Source organism: Sciurus vulgaris (genome assembly GCF_902686455.1).
Source record: "Sciurus vulgaris genome assembly, chromosome: 3".
NCBI lineage: Eukaryota > Metazoa > Chordata > Mammalia > Rodentia > Sciuridae > Sciurus > Sciurus vulgaris.
This window is the reverse complement of record NC_136463.1, coordinates 135,652,686-135,670,972: the sequence shown is the minus strand read 5'-3', so window position 1 is coordinate 135,670,972 and position 18,287 is coordinate 135,652,686.

Genomic DNA, 18,287 nt, shown 5'->3' with positions numbered 1-18,287 from the left:
AGAACTACAGGTAGTCTATAAATATTAATTTCTCTTAAAATGCATATATGCTAGGATACCATTGCCTTCATTGTGTACTATAAACTGTATAAACTAGGTTTAAAATCTCAAAAGACATTTCGGTTTCCTCTTAGTCTTGCAGATACTGATTATAGGAAATATTTATTTGGTTATCCACACGGAACATTCTTCCAAAAGTGGTCTGCAAACATTTAGAGAACACATACTGGTCACTTTTTCCATTGTGGAATTGCTGTTTGACCTTAGTGTGACCTGAGGGAATGCAGAACCACAAGTAGAATCTGGCTCTAGTGGGGAAATTACTCTAGTGCTGTATGAGCAGAGAAGCACCAAGAGCCTAACATACCCAAGGAAGCTCAGGCACTGCCAGGCAGAAACTCACCCACAGAGGAAGGTAGAGATCCACAATATGGGGAAGGTTCTCCAATACCCTTATTAAAAAAAAAAAAAAAAAGAAGAAGAAGAAAAAAAAAAAAAACAACCAGCAATAAAACAATCCCTAAAAATCTAAGGAGAAGCAGCATCTGCCTTCTTGGTGTGTGTGTTTTTGAATAAATTCCCAAGTGTCCTTTGACCTCAGCACAGTTTATTGAGACAGCAGTTGGCAGGCACAGATTTGGGCTCACATCCCCTAATCTGCCTTCCAAATTCCTTCTTGCATTTTGCTTGGTTGTATCCTGTGCATTTTGACTTGGCATTTCAGCATTTGTCACTGATCCTATTTTAAAAATCAAACTTGCTGTTGTTTTGGCTCAGGTACTTTAAAAACAGAAATTGAAAAGCTATTCAGGAGGTCTTGAGAATGAAGGCATAATCAGTCATTTCCTGTCAATAAGAGTGGAATCTGGAACACAGGCTTCCTCGGTCTCTGGTTGGTCTTCTGTCCACTCTTTCTTTGCTGGTGTTTGAGCAAATACTATATCCATTAACTTAAAATGAGGACAAAAACAAATTTCCTCTCCAAATTTCAGTTCCTTGGGATAAATACAAGGTCATGACAGAAGGTGTTTATTTTAAGCTTGTGATAGGAATTAAATTATACAGAAACAGTTCCCATTTCTACCCTCTTTTCTCAGATCCCACTTCTCTCACTCAGAGACCATTACAGTAAATAGTGCTGTTTAATTTCCTTCCTCAAAACCTGTTTGCCCTACCTATTCGGCTCTCAGAGAATTGGAAAGTAATTAGCTGTTCTACAAATTCATGTGAATGTGTTGAAGAATAATTGAGAAATGTATTAGCCTCTAATTTAAATAAGCTCCCTTGATGCCTTTATTCTAATCATAATTTCTGGTTCAAAGAACATTTCTGAGAGTTTTTTTTTTTTTTTTTTTTTTTTTTTGTCAGAGTGGGCCTTTAAGTGACTGCCAAATCACGTTATATGGGCAATGACCTCATCTGTCTCTATATATATGAATTTAGACTTTATTTTTGGGGGGGATTTTTGCTTATGGATACCTCCTATGTAATATGAACAGTATATCATATGTAGACGATGTGTTTTAATTAACACATAGTGGATCCTGTTGATTAACCAGACCATTAATAAAAACAATTTATGAGAAATAAGTTTTGACTTTTTTTTTTTTTTTTTTTTTTTGTGGTACTGAGGATTGAAGCCAGGAGTACTTTACTACAGAGCTACAAATCCAGCCCTTTTTAAATTTTGAGACAGGGTCTTGATAAGTTGCTGAGGCTGGTCTTGCCTCAGCCTCCCCAATCCTTGGGATTACAAGCATGTACCACCATGCCCATGCCTGGCTAATTGTAATGTTCTTGATTAATTTCTTCTTGCCTGGACTCTTTTTATTGAGAAAATATCCTATGCTCATCATCAAAGGCAGGGAGGCATAAGATTGAGGTAAACGTATCAACCTCAGTTTCCTGATTTTTATTTTGTCTTCTATTTTTGAGGAAAGGGGATTCATTTTAGGAGTTGACAGTTCTGCTGGACAGATGTGGAGAGCAAGAAAGTGACAGATAGGAAAGGGCAGGCTGGAAAATCATTTAGGAAAGGAACCCTACAGTGAGATGGAAATCCAGCACTCAAAATGTACAAATACCTCTTTCTGTATTTTGCAGTGAAATTATTAACCAAGGATGTCTCTAAAAGCTCTCCTTGTTAAATCCTATTTTAAAATCTATTTACTCCTAATAATCTCTAATTTACTTTTGGTTATTTGAATTGTAACAAAAAACTTTTGATCATTTCAGAATCAGCATTTCATTAAAAGATGCCTTTTAAAAAGGACTAATGAATAGATTATTGGATTGTTTGGTAGTTTATTTTTTTCTTTTCTTTTATTGTTGCGTTATAATTACACGTAATAGAGGGATTTGTTGTTATTTATTTGTACGTGCACATAGCATAATTTGGCCAATGTCAACCTCCCCTTTCCCCCTCCTCTTCCTTCTCTCTGGTCCCCTTCCTCCACCCTATGGGTCTCCCATTTAATTTCATGAGGATCTCCCTGCTTTTTTCCCCCTTTTTTCTCTCTAGCCTCCACATACAAGAGAAAACATATGACCCTTGGCTTTCTGAGTCTGGCTTATTTTGCTTAACATAAACCTCTCAAGTTTCAGCCATTTCCTGCAAGTGACATAATTTAGTTCTTCTTCATGGCTAAACTCTATTGTACATATATGCCACATTTCCTTTATTCATTAATCTGTTGATGGACATCAAGACTGGTTCCATCATTTGGCAGTTGTGAATTGTGCTGCTGTAAACATGGGTATGCATGTATCTCTATAGTATGCTGACTTTAATTCTTCTGGATAAATGCTGAGTGGTACAGCTGAGAAATACAGTGGTTCCATGCCTAGATTTTTGAAACTCCATACTAATATCCATAGGGGTTGTATTAATTTACAATTCCACCAACAGTGTAAAAGTATTCCCTTTCCCCCACATTCTTTCCAGCATTTATTATTGGTGTGAAATTAAATCTTGGTGTAGTTTTGATTTGCACATCTCTGTTTGCTAAGGATGTTGGACCTTTTTTTCATATATTTATTGATAATTTTTTTCCTTTTGAAACTGCCTGTTTAGTTCATTTGCCCATTTATTGACTGGGTTTTTTTTTTTGTGTGATAAGTTTCTTGAGTTCTTTATATATTTTGGATATTAATTCCCTCAGAAGAGTAGCTGGCAAAGAGTTTCTCCCAATCTTTTCAACTTCTTAGTTGTTTCCTTTGCTGTGCAGAAACTTTTAAATTTGATGCCATACTGTTTATTAATTCATAATATTATTTCCTGAGCTTCAGGAGTTCCACTGAGGAAGTTGTTGCTTTTGCCTATATATGTTGGAGTGATCACTCTATTTTGAGTCATTGCAAAGTTCCTGGTCTAATTCTTACTTTGTTGATCCACTTTGAGTTGACTTTTGTGCAGGGTTATAGATAGGGATCTAGTCTCATTCTTCTCCTCATCAATGTACAGTTTTCCTAGCACTGTTGGTTTAAAAAGAGTATTTTTCTCCAAAGTATGTTTTTTTTTTTTTTTTGCCTTTGTCAAGGATCAAATGACTGGGCCTGTGTATGTTTGTCTCTGTGCTTTCTCAATTATTATAAAAATAATAAATATTGCTCAAATAGTAAAACTGATAAAATAAGAGATGTCCATTTTATTACTTATTCCTTTTGATCGTACCTTTCACTGTATTTCCATTTGTTTCTCCATCACAGAAAGAGGAGAAAAATGAAGAGGGAGAACAGCCAAAGAAAAGAGAGAAGGTCAAGGGGAAGCCAAGGGAATCATCACAGAAACAAATGAGGAAAGAATCAAGAAGACACAATATAGGTGGAAGAGCACGGCTAGTATCTGCAATTTGGGGTTCAAATGTTGAATCAAACCATATTTATGACATCCTAGAGGAAATTTTCCTTATTCAAGTTAGAGGAAGTAGGAAGGTTTGGGAGGCTGAGTGGGAAAGACCATATCAAACAAATCCTCCCACACTGCATCACTTTCCCTTAGACTGGCCTTGATTTCTTGCCACCAGAACAGGTGCCACAGATGTTTAGTCATCTGAGTTGGTGGTATGTCCCCAATCCCATGTTTTTATAATATTTCATATGACATTTTTTTTCTTTATGACTTAAAGTCATCCAGACTCAGGGTCTAAGTTAGGACAGCAAAAGGGAGCATAAATAGCAATCTTTTTCTAGAAGAGAAAATGTTTAAAATTTGACCATAAACAGAGGAGAGGAACCAGACAGCTCTATTTTGCTTCAGTTATTTTTGTTTACTACAACCTGTCAGAGCTCAAGCTACTGCAGCTCTGAGGAAGACAAGTCATTCTACTTTGATTTCATGATTGTCTGTTCATCACCCAGTCTTGGTCTCCAATTATAGTTAGGTAATTGTTTTGCCACCTCTTATCCCCATTTGTAACTTGAAACAAGTCACTGATTTTTAATAAGTTTAGGGTTCTTTTAATTTTATGCCTTTCATTATTAAGAGATGTTTATTGAGGAACATAGAGACCATCGTTTAAGTAATTTGTACCAAAGACACCCAATATCATGACAGATTCAGGATATGGTGGGAGACTGGCAGGTGGGGAAGGAGAGACAGAGAGGAATAGTTGGCAGGACCTGTGTGTATCATCTTCTCAGTTTAGAAGCCCATATGGTGCTTCATAATGCTCTGTTCAATTGCCTTATAGTTTTAGTCTACATCCCATTAAAAATAAACTCTATTAAGAAGAGTGCTTCAGTTAAATTATGAAGCTCATAATTTACAACAATTTTACAGGAGGAGTATCTCGAGTTTTATATAGACCGACCTTGAAAGATAAATTGGAACATCTATTTTTTTAATGAAAAGTATTTCTAAAAGAACTCTTTCCACTCTTTGGCTTGCCAAGGACATAAAGATTATATGCCTTTGATTAAAGTAACTTAAAATGCATTTAATGTTTTAAACAAAATAAGATAAACCAAAATATAACATATAAACAACCCCCACGTCCCCACTCTATTGCCCATAATTCAGGTATGCCTTCTTCCTTTTGCAGCTTGCTGTACAAAGGTCTAAGTCCTAATTTTAAATGTCAGGAATGAATTACACAGAAGAAATCAGTTCCTGACTGTAAGAATTCTATGTTACAGCTTATTTGATGAGATATAGCTACAATAATAAGTGGTTATGGCCCACAACAGTGGTCAGTGATCTATTAGGATTTAATCTTAGAGTTAGCACAGTATGGTGCTTTTGTGAACTAAGCATACTAATCAGTAAGTTCTATTTAATTTTCAGGGAAATTTTGGGAAAACATAAATAGATATAATTAAAGGGAACTGGACTTTATTTTCTATAATCTTATTGGTATGTTTATATTTGAACTATTTGCACTATCAACATTCATATATAGTTCAACTACAGAGAATGACTTGAATGGTCCCCAGTATTCATGGTGGCTATGTAAGAGGGCCACCTTCTCCTCTGATGGCTATCCTTCCCACCACCCACTGCTTCCTGGATTTGTAACTTAAGGGAAATAGAGCAGCTGCCTTGAGCAGACTCACTCAGAGCATAATCAGAAAAACACAAATTTCTACAAAAGCCAAAGGAAAAAAGAGATACAAAAGCAACATGCATCAAGGAGAACTCTCACAAATGAACCATCCTCTGATTTCCTTTATCACTGCCCTGTGGGCTCTGGCTGTTGGACTTGGAGACACATGCTTGTTTTCATTAATATGCTCCACCCCCAACCAAGATAAATACATGACTTTGGCAGAGAAGTCAAAACAAATGTGAAAATTGAGAAACATCCAAGTTATTATCTTAACAATTGGCTTTTATACACCAGTTGGACATCTTCAAGAACCAAAGATTTATCATCCATTGACGTAAACCCATAGTGTAGAAATTCTAAAGATATGCCATGAAACCAAGAGATTTCTATTCCCAAAATAGGCATTGTTATTTTATTGCCTGATACAATAGGATAATATGATATAAAGAATAAAATTAAATTCCCAAGAATCTTAAATATAAAACATATAATTCAAGATCTTTAAGTCTTGGAATATATCAGATGTTTATATGTAATACAATTTATTTACTCAATTTACAGAGCAGTTCAATTTATGCAGAATATTATGTATCTTCATGCTTTTCCAGTGATTTTTTTTTTTACCTAAATTTACTTGGAAAAATCTACTTGGTAGCAGTTCAAAAAATTTTGGCATTTTCTATGTTAAAAAGTAATTTGGCCTTAAAGCACATATACAAATATATCTGTCAGATAAATGATCAAATGAATCTGTTTTTTTTTTTTTTTTGTTAAATTTAGCATAGTTTTAAAAATATTGCAAAGTAGATAATATATTTTGGAATATTTAAAGTTGGACATTTTTTCTACCTTAAATTATATATTTTTCCTGAAAATACATAAGCTTAGCTATTATAAAATGATAAACTACTGAAAAGGTAATAACTGATTTAAAAATAATCTAATAAAAACAATATAATTAATAATTACATAAAATTATTATAGTTAAGATATTTTCAGCAAACATTTTAAAATTCCAGATACAAAACTTCCAAATTGTTCTTAATTTTGGTGTTTGGATTTGGTAGGCTTATTAGTTGGAAAGGAAGTTTGCTATCCACGTATAGCCTTGAGTCGTACATTTCATGCATTTCATTCATTTATGATAGTTTATTCGAGATTATAAAACTTAATTAATATTTCCCTTTCTAACATGTACAGGTAATTAAGTCAGGAGCAGACTTGCCTGTCAGCATTCATGACTAAATAACACAACACTTTCAAATTTTCTTCTATGTTCAAACCATTAATACTCCATTATCAGTTAAATTAGTTTAAATATGAACAATTATAGACCTAATGGCTAGACTGGAATGGTTTTAAAAATAATTTACATGTGTAACAATTTTTCACAAACATTATTAAAGGTTGAGCCTTACAAGGACACTCTAAACTTGGCACGCAACTTTTCCTGTTCCTTCGTATTACCAATAGCTCCCATTTATTGAACATTTCCTTCCATCAAGAACCATGGCAACAATGTTACAAGTATTACCTCTCTGAATCCTCATGGCCACTCAGTGAAGTAAGTCCTGTGATTAATATTACAGTTAAGCTGTTTCTCCAAATTTATTGAGATAGTGGGGAGACCAGGAATAGAGCCAAACTAATCTTCACTTTTTTGCCTTCTTATTTAGGGGTGAAGATATCGAAACTCGGATATACTGCAAAAAGCAGGGCCAGAATCTGAACCCAGTTACTCAGAATCCAAATCCAGCACTGATTCTATTTAACTACCATAATGTGTCAAATAATTGTAAGAGTCTTTTTAGATCTAATTTGTCCATGTAAATCATGTGAAGTTAGCAATGTCTTTCAGAAATCTAGATAAGAAGTTGTCAAAGATATTTTGAACTATATATATCCTCTTAGCTATAAATACATTTTATTTGTAGTAGTTTCCAATCATATAGTCAATTAGTCTTTCTTCCTTCCTTCCCCTTCTCTCTCTCCCTCTTTCCCTTCCTCCATTCCATCCTTCCCCCTTCCTTTCCCTCTGTCTCTCTCCTTCTTTCCCTTCCTCTTGTCCATCTATCTTTTCTTCCTTTCTCCCTCCCTCCCTCCCTCCCTCCCTCCCTTCCTTCCTTCCTTCCTTCCTTCCTTCCTTCCTTCCTTCCTTCCTTCCTTCCTTCCTTCCTTCCTTCCTTCCTTCCTTCCATCTTCCCTCTCTCAATTACATAATTTTTGCAGTTATATTTGATGTTTTTGCTAATAGTTATGGGGAAAGCAGTTGGGTTTTCTTGTATGGAATAAAAATGAGCGTATGATATTTGATATTTTATGGAGATTTGGGGTGAAAGGAAGGTCCTGTGGAAATACATTAACCTCCTCAGAGTGTTGCACATAGATGGCTATGTATTTTTTCCACATTTTGTCAACTTGAATTGACAAGAGCAATATAAATAAATATATAATATTTATGTTCATTGTATCTCTTAAAACTTCTTAAGTGGATGAAACATCTTATACCAGTCTTTGACAATCTGTGTATATGTGAAAAAATCTAAAAGTGCATGAATTAAGAACACAAATAACTATTTCTAAATATGAAAAGTATGGCTTTACTTAAATTGAAAAGAACCAGTTTTTATTTAAAAATATAGAGTTTCATTAACACAGACACTGTTTATTTTAAGAAGAATACATTATGGCCAAGTTAATAATTTGGCAAGATTTTGAAGTGGGAGAGATTAGTCCCTTGCAAAATAACCTCCTTTCTCTGTCTGTCTCCTTCTTCATGTGCCAAAGCCTTCATGCCCTCTCTGACTCACTGGCTTTTTTCAAAAATTGATTTGATGTCAATAATTTATGCCTTTGTGAAACTTTAGGTCAATGTCTTACTTTTCTAAGAGTTATTTGCATTTTAATATTTTTCAGTAATGCTCTAATTAAAAAAAACTTCCTCTTCAACAGAATTTTAGGCATTATCAAACAAGGTGGGTAGATATATTTGGAGAGAGGGAAATTACATCTTGAACATAGCTGAGTGACCTTTTACTTCACATCTGCATAAAATGGACCATGATACCAACAAATCATTTGTAGGTGTTTTCAGAAGTGCTTATTAAGAATACTTTTGTTGTTACTGAATTACCATTGTAATGAAGCTATAGTTGGGATACTGAAGCTAAACTATATGATAAACTTGGCATGGTGTACTCACCATGTTTCAATAGAAACACAACTTTTTTCTTTTTTTCCTAGCCAAACGAAGACCGTTAGTATGAACCATGAAGCACGTAATAAAAGAAGTAACAGCTTTTTCTAACCAGGTCAAATATTCTCACAGGCAATTTGTAAGTTATGATGGGAATATTATTTGCTTTTATTTTTGTTGCTTTGAATACGAGCAGAGTTAGGTTCAAAAATGTTTCTTTTTTGGATTGAAACTCTCAGAACTTTGGTATGTGACTCCTGTATTGTCTGTGGAAGCTCACTCTTAGTTCTGGGGACTCAAATTAAAACCAATGCAAGCTTACACTCGGTCTGGAAGCGTGGTTGGAGCACAAAGAAAGTCTTCAAATTTCCAAGTATTTGTGATGGTGCCATGGCTTCCTTTGCTTCTAATCTTGTGTGATATATATTTTATAGAATTTAAGCTTGATTCTGATAACTTGGGATTCACTCTGAATAAAGCATACCACTTTTTGTTGGACTTACCTTTATTTGGCGATCTTGCAGATGAGATCCTTAGAAGATGTGTGGATGCTCTGGCCATTATTAATGCTGCTGATTGATTTTGAAATGATTCAAGATATGGAATTGAGCTCCTGAAGGATAGAGACATGAATGTTGGTTCTAGCCATAACTCATTACTACTACATGCTTAGCTCTTAGCTTATATGGTGATGTTTGATTACGTTGAATAAGTACTTTTTCCACTTAACTATGTAGTGTTCCAAAATATGATACCATTTATATTTGATTCACCTAGTTTTAACAAGTGCTGTTAGTAGAGGAGCACTAGTTTTAAAATACTTCCAAAGAATAATTAGGTTTAAAATTTTTGTTCTCATTATTGAAGCTGGTATCTTCTTTAGAATCTATTTATAAGATAACCATTTGATAACTTTTGAAATAAAAGCAAAACACCTGGAAATATTTTTAAAAATATTTCATAAAGTAGAGAAGAACATAGAGTCCGGTTTAAAAAAAGAAGCCAAAAAAAGGGTAAAATAAAATCTAAAATTATCTGAATTAATAGTGCATGCTGATATCTTTTCATACATTACGTCTCTTACTCCTTACAATGGCTATGGAAGATAAGGTTGTTAATGAACTTAATTAATAAATATTGGTGGAACATTTACTTTTATCCAAGTACTGTTCTAGATATTGTGAACATTATCAGCAAGCAAGACAAATGTAGTCCCAATTTTCTTGGAGCTTACACTTGAGAAGGAGTAAAAGCACCACACCAACACACCGGCTATGTAAACACAAGGCAACATGATTGGACAGGCCACTTGGCATGGTCTGGTATTCCAGGTTGAATGGACAAACCAAGAATGCTGGTAACAGCATATATTTGAAGATAGAAGAGACAGATGCTGTAAGAGGAAACAGTAGTTGCCGTGATGTTAAAACAATAGAAAAAAGACCAGTGTGGCTGGAGTAAAACCAGTGAGAAGAATAGCAGGGGGAGAAGTTATCCAGAAAGATGCTTTTGACACATAAACCACTTCCTGGCTATTAGGAGTAATTCTGCCATAAAAATTTTTATGTTTTTATGTAGACATATGTTTTTATTTCTCTTGGGTAGATAACTATGAAATTTAATTCTGTTGGCAAAACTGGTCTACTCAGAGGAAAATATTTCAACTATCAAGAACATCTGGAGCATTAAAGTCATTTCACATCTTTGTTTAACTTTTTATAACCATGGCTTTGTTGTTCAGCTTAAAAAACAATTCTAATTAAATTATTCATTGATACAAATATATACAGGCTTATTACCTGTATATTCATACCCTGTTTAAGAAGTAAATGAAATGCTTTCAAAACAGCTGAAATACCTAATGTATTTACCTCACCTCAATAGCTTTCTCTTCTCTCCTTTCCAGAGGGTATCCTTATCTATAGTTTGGTGTTATCGTTCCTTAAACCTTTATACATATTCATTTCTTATTTAGTAAATAAGTAAATGCCACTATATTATCTAAATTCCTACAGAGTTTGATTTTTGGTCAATGTTACCTTCTGGAGATTTATTCATGTGTATAGGTTTCATTTTTAACTGTAGGTCATATGTGTTCATTGTCATATAGTATCCTCTTTTATGATTATGTCAACCTTTATCCATTTTTTAGGTAATTGGAGGTAAAGTAGGGCTCTTCCCCTCCCCCACAGTGGGAAACAACACCACTATAAATATTCTTGTGTTAGATTTCATTTCTACATGTAGGAAAATATTTTGGAGTATGTGTATCTTCAACTTTTTTAGATATTGATAAATTGCTTCCTAATATTCACAACAAAAAGAAAAAAAATCTTCTTTTCCTCCACTTTCTTACCAGTTCTGGCATAGCCAGATGTTTTGATTTTTTTTTTCCTTCAAAATTATTGAGTGTGCAAGACTTCTGAAGAACTAGTACTGATGCTCCTCAAACTATTATGTAAAATAGAAAGGGAAGGAAACCTTCCAAACTCGTTCTACAAAGCCAGTATCACCTGGCTACCAAAACCTGACATGTATATAACAAAAACAGAAAACTATAGGCCAACGTCTTTGATGAATAAGATGCAAAAATCCTTAATGAAACATTTTCTAATCGCTCTCAACATTTCATTAAAATATTGGTGCACTATTGGGAAAAACAGAAAACATTTCCTCTAAAATCAGGAGCAAGCCAAGGACATTGACTGGTACCACTCTCATTCCTTGTAGTACTGGAAACTTCAACTAAAGCAATGATACAAGAGAAAGAAAGGGGACACAAATAGGAAAGGAATAAGTAAAATTATCGCTATCTGCAGGTAATATGATTCTATGCTTAGACGACCCTAAAAACTCCAACAGAAGACTTTGAAATCTGATAAAACAATTCAGTAAAATAGCAGGATTCAAAATCATACAAAAAATCAGTAGCTTTTCTATACACCAACAATGAGGTCACTGAGAATGAAGTCAGGGAAACAATCGCATTCATAGTAAGCGCACAACAAAACTTGGAGTAAACCTAACCAAGGGAGTAAACAACAGCTCTTCTGCTGTCCACATTGAAAATCATAAAACATTGAAGATCCTAGAAGATGGAAAGACATTTCATGCTCATAGGCTGGTCAAAATTATATTAGTAAAAATGAAGGAAGGAAGGAAGGAAGGAAGGAAGGAAGGAAGGAAGGAAGGAAGGAAGGAAGGAAGGAAGGAAGGAAGGAAGAGAAAAAAAATCCTAAAATTCATATGGAAACAGAAAAGATCCCAAAACGTAGCAATAATAGCAAAGTAAAAATACTGGAAGCATCATGATACCTGATTTCAAAATATACTAGAGAACCATTATAACAAAAAATAGCATGGTATTGACAAAAAAAAAAATTAAAAAAAATATATATACACACACACACATATACGTGTGTGTATATGTCGGTATGTGTGTATGTGTGTGTTTGTGTATATATGTATATGCATACATATAATATATATGTGTATATTTATGTGTGTGTATCTATATATATATTTATATATATATAAATATATATACACACACACACACACACACATATACGTGTGTGTATATGTCGGTGTGTGTGTATGTGTGTGTTTGTGTATATATGTATATGCATACATATAATATATATATGTGTATATTTATGTGTGTGTATCTATATATATATAGATACACACACACACAAATATATATTTGAGGCCAGTGCAATAGAATAGAGGACCAAGGAACAAACCCATACACTTGTAGCCTTCTGATTCTTGACAAAGGAACCAAAAATATATGCTGGAGAAAAGACAGCCTTTTTAACAAGTGGTGTTAAGAAATCTGTATATTCATATATAGAAGACAGAAACTAGATCCGTTTTACACTCTGTACAAAATCAACTCAAAATGGATCAAAGACCATAATGTAGGACCTGAAACTTTGAAAGTAAATGAAGTACAAAGGGTCAACAATTACATGAAAAAAATGTTCAACATATTTAACCTTGCATTGAAATTCCATCTAACCCCAGTTGGATGCCTATTATAAAGAAAACAAAAACTAACAAATGCTGGAAAGGATGTGGAGAAAAAGGAACCCTTGCTGGCTGCGGTGGGTGCATGCCTATAATCCCAGTGGCTCCATTGGCTAAGGCAGGAGGATCACAAGTTCAAAGTTAGCTTCAGCAAAAACGAGGTGGTACGTAACTCAGTGAGAGTTATCCTTATCTAGAGTCTGGTGTTATCATTTCTTAAACCTTTACTAACTACATATTCATCTCTTATTTAGTAAGAAATGTTTGTTTGTTTACTTCCTTGGTTAGGTTTACTCCAAGTTTTGTTGTGCGCTTACTATGGATGCGATTGTTTCCCTGACTTCATTCTCAGTGACCTCATTGTTGGTGTATAGAAAAGCTACTGATTTTTTGTATGATTTTGATTCCTGCTATTTTACTGAATTGGTTTATCAGATCTCAAAGTCTTCTGTTGGAGTTTTTAGGGTCGTCTAAGCATAGGATCATATTACCTGCAGATAGGGATAATTTTACTTATTCCTTTCCCATTTGTGCCTCTAAATAAAATACAAATTATGGCTGGGGATGTGGCTCAGTGTTCAAGTGTCCCTGAGTTCAATCCCTAGTACCTCCCACCAGCAAAAAAAAAAAAAAGCCCTTATATATTATTGATGGAATGTAAATTAGTACAGCCATATGAGCCAGCTATACCACTTGATATATACCTGAAGGAATCAAAGTCAGGATATGCATTATTCAAAATAGCAAATTATGGAATCAGCTTAGATGTCCGTCATGGATGAATGAATAAAGAAATTGTCGTACATATCACAATGAAGTATTATTTAGCCATAAAGAACAAAATCATGTCACTCCAGAAAAATGAATGAAACTGGAGATCTTCGTGTTAAGTAAAATAAGCCAGACTCAGAAAGACATGTAACACTTTTTCTCTCATGTGGAATTTAGTGGGAAAAAAAGTGACATGAAGGTAGAAGAAGGACCATTAGAAAAAAGGAGAAAGACTGGGAGGGATAAGAGAGGGTAATAGGGAGGTGAGTGATATTGAAGTAATGACATATGCATGTATGAAAATGTTACAAGAAACCCATTATTTTGTACAGTTAAAGTTCTAATAATTATAATTTTAAAAAAGAAGAAAAAAGTTATTAAGTGTGGAAAGATGTTTAGGTTTCTTTAGTCGCTTAAAAATTTCCATGAATATTAGTAATCATGAACTCCTATTATGTATATTTTCCATTTTTACTTTTTCCTTAGTTACTTTCTTTTTCATATTTTATCTATTTTTTGCTAACTTCCTTGTGTTTCTCTTACAGATTTCTAGGAGATATTTTAGATATAAAATCTTTATTGATTATGTTGTATGCATTGCAAATAATTTTCTGATTCCTATATTGGGGATTTTAGTAACTCTCTGTAGTAAATGACAGACTTGATTTACTATCTAATGTAATGAAGATAATGTTTCCCTCTGCAGCAAAGGTCTGGCATGCTTGTGGTTCATTATACGATAATGGTTTCCTAAGTTCAAGATTTCTCTCCTGAAGCAAACCCCATTGTGTGTTTGTTATTAATTGTCTTGTCCTGTGGGGATTGGGACTCAAAGAAACTGTACAAAAATGCTGATACTTGGCTGCTGCTTTGTTGCAAGCAATAAATATGGTTCTTTTCCTTGGTCCCAAAGGTGCCTTCTATTAGTATTCAGGAAAATGCAGCAGGCTAACTGAATAGCCTATAAGAATGGGACAATCTCAGAACCTTCACAGGTCTTGATAACATTATATCTATTAATAAGATGAGACATTAATCTCATTGATAGTTTTGAATCTTTTTTTATTTCATTGATTATCTTTAAGAGGATGTGTGTTTTGTTGTTTTCTGGCAGAATGTAATATAAATGTCAATTAGTTAAATTATATTCATAATGTTTAGATCTTTTCTATCCTTACTGGTTTTCTCTCTACTTTCTCTATAAATTATAAAATGAGGACCACCAAATATCTGATTGTAACCGTGAATTTGTCTACTTTCCCTTATAGTTGTGTTATTTTTGCTTCATGTATCTTAAAGCTTTATTTTTATATGCATAAATATTTAGGAATTTTATATCCTCTTGCTGAATCAAAATTCCTCAAATTAGCAAATGTCCTTTTACCTTTTAATATTTTTTGCTTTATAAATTATATTTTCTGATATTACTATCATGACTCCAGTTTCATTCGATTAGTGTTTTTGCGGTATATTTCCCCCAACCCTTTGATTTGAATCCATTTGCACTTTTATATTGGACATGCAATCAATGCTACCAATCTGTGTCTTTTAATTGATGTGTAGAGATCATTTACATTTAATATAACCCCTAATATGTTATAGCATAAGAGTGTCATGCTAATTTTTGCTTTATAATTTTTCTCTCAGTATTTTGTTTCTATATCCTCTTTTCCTACCTTCCCATGGTTTACTTGAGCATTTTTAAAGAATCCCACTTTATTTGTAATATTTAAAGTGTATATTCTTGAATAGTTTTTAAGTAGTTGCTTTAGATACCATATTACCTATTCATAACTTATGATCTACTGATATGTCACTATTTTAGCAGTCTGAGTGAAGCACAGCAATCTTAGCCTCATTTATATCTCTTTATTTTCTCCCATTTACAATAGTCTTATGTATTTCTTTATAGACACTTTGAACCATATCAATGGTATTATAATTTTTGCTTCATTTTCAAACTCAAGAGGATAAGAAAGGCCATTATATTTATTCATATTTTTGCTTACTGTGCTCTTTCTTTTCTGAGATTTCATTTTCCTTTATTGCTTCCTTTCTGTTTGGAGAATTTCCTCTAGTCATTCTTTTAAAGTAGGTATTCTGGTGACAAATTCTTATATATTTTTTTTCTTCGTCCTCTTAATTTTACCTTCATGCTTTTGTTGTTGTTGTTGTTGTGGTTGTTGTTGTTGTTGTGGTGGTGGTGGTGGTGGTGGAATGCAGGATAGAACTCAGGTTTTCCAGCTTGTTGGGCAACTGCTCTACCATTGAGCCACCCCAGCTTCACTCTTGAATGGTATTTTCACTAAATGTAAATTTCTGGGTTGACATCTTGTCACATCCCCCTGTCCTCTACCATTTCTAAAGAGAAATCTATTGTTGTTCTTGTTGTTTCTCCACTATAGGTAAGATTTTGTTTCTCTTTCATTGCTTTTAAGATTGTTTGCCTTAAGCTTTCAGAATAGGGGCTACCTTAGGTCATTTTGGTTTGCATTTCTTTGGGTTTACTCTGAGATTCACTCACCTTTCTGAATATTTCAGTGTATATCTCTTGTCATATTTGGGAAGTTTTCATTTATTATTTCTTTGAGCTCTCTCACTTTCTGTTTTCCATCTGGTTTCCGTTTCCTGCATGTGGTCTGGAAACTCTCTCAAAGGTACAATCCTGGGCAATCATAGTTTACCTTGTTTGTTTTCCATCTTTTTTAAGGATAATGTCCTCGTTGCCTGATGTCAAATGGCTTAAAAACAATTAGTTTTGTCTGCTTTTTGGCTATTTCAGTATCACTGTTACTCAATATTGTTCAGGAGCAGAAATCTGGATTTATTTTTACTAAGAGTTTGTAATGTATATTGCTTCTTGAAACTGAATTTTCTTCTTTTCCACCAATTCTGGAGTATTATTAATTATTTCAAAATTATTGTTAAAAATTAACATCTCTGGAACTTTTTTCTTCTATTAAAATAATATATTTTTATCAATAATATAATCTTTCTAGTCTGTTAAGATTCTTGATGGATTTCATTTACTTTTTCTTAAAGCCATCTTTTTGATTCTTTGTGATTTCTCTTTCTAGTTTGAACTGATTTCTTCTTGGTTCTTCACAGGTACTAAACTGGAATTTTGTTTTTAATTTATTCTGCTAAACTAGATTCATATTTCTGATTTTAATCACTAATTGCTCTTTCTATTATTCAGGTATACTAACTCATGTAGTTATTTTAAGGGTATTTGAGTTAATATGCTTTCTAAATTTCGAATACGTCTTCAATATGATGAATATGTCATCATTTATCTTTTACAATGAGTGATGGTTTATAGGCAATGGAATTGTAGGCTTAATACTATTTCTTCTACCATTCATTACATGGTGCCAGTATAGCCTTACTATGAGACCAATTAAGTTAGTATCACAAACACTTAAAACAATCTCACTTACACAAAAGGATGCAGTTCCTAAACAAACAACAACAACAGCATTGCAGAAAAATGATTATCCTCTATAACAAGTTATTTGGGAAATGGTTCATTATTAAAAATTCTATTGCATAAATAATCACACTGAAACATAAAGGAGAAAAATCATAAAATACTATCACTAATAATTAAAATGCAATTATAAAGCAATATGTGCCAGAAACTGTTTAATGTTCATTAAGTATATTAACTTATTTACAATCCTACGAGGAAGATGAAGTTTATTATGCTGATTTTACACATGAAGAAACAGACACAGAATAGGTACTTGCTTACTGTTAATTATTAAATTGCATACCCAATTCTTTCAGTGGAAGAACTGAAATTCAAACTCAGGTCGTGCTATATATATTTCAGCATTGGTACATACTAAAGTCATTCTACAGTTTTTTGTCACCATTTGTAATGAATCATTAGGTAACCAGGAATGAAGGAACTGATTATAATAGAGCTATTTCACCTGAATATAGAGTTAAAGCAAAGGGATGGACTTAATCATTTTTACTCTTTATTCCAGATGATTTTCTCAACTTTTCTTCCCCAACCCAGAACTTATAATGAATGCTTTATTTTTTTTCCAGTTTATGGTTCTTTCTTTTTAAAATTTTATTTACTTTTTACAGACAGCATTTTGATTCATTGTATACAAACAGAGTACAACTTTTCATTTCTATGGTTGTACACAATGTAGATTCACACCATTGTGTAATCATACATGTACATAGGGTAATGATGTCTGTCTCTTTCCACTTTCTTTCCTTTCCTCGTCCTCCCCCTCCCCTCATTTTCCTCATTCAATCCAAGTTTGAATGTTTTACTTTGAGACATATATTTTAATTTCTGAAAATCCATTCTTGTTTTATTTCTTTTTCATGTCAGAATTTTTTGGGGGGAGGGATTTAACTTTATGAATACAACAGCTCATATATTTTTAAAGAGTTGTACATTATTTCCTGAGTTCTATTATATTCTTTTCAATGTGATTTATTTTATATTTGTTATTATCACATTTTATAGACATTAGTCATAAACTAGAAAGTAAAAATGCTTTGAATTCTCTATGTTTACAGAAGTAACTTTTGATATCCTGAGGCTGAAGATTGTCTTGGTAAAGGATTTAAATAATAAGCAGTTATGTTTAGTATTTTTCAGATTTTTATTCTATGAAATATTTAATGCAATAATCAAGACTTGTTTTTTTGTTTTTGTTTTTTGTTTTTTTTGTTTTTGTTTTTCTGGTGGAAAGTGACTCAAATGATATATC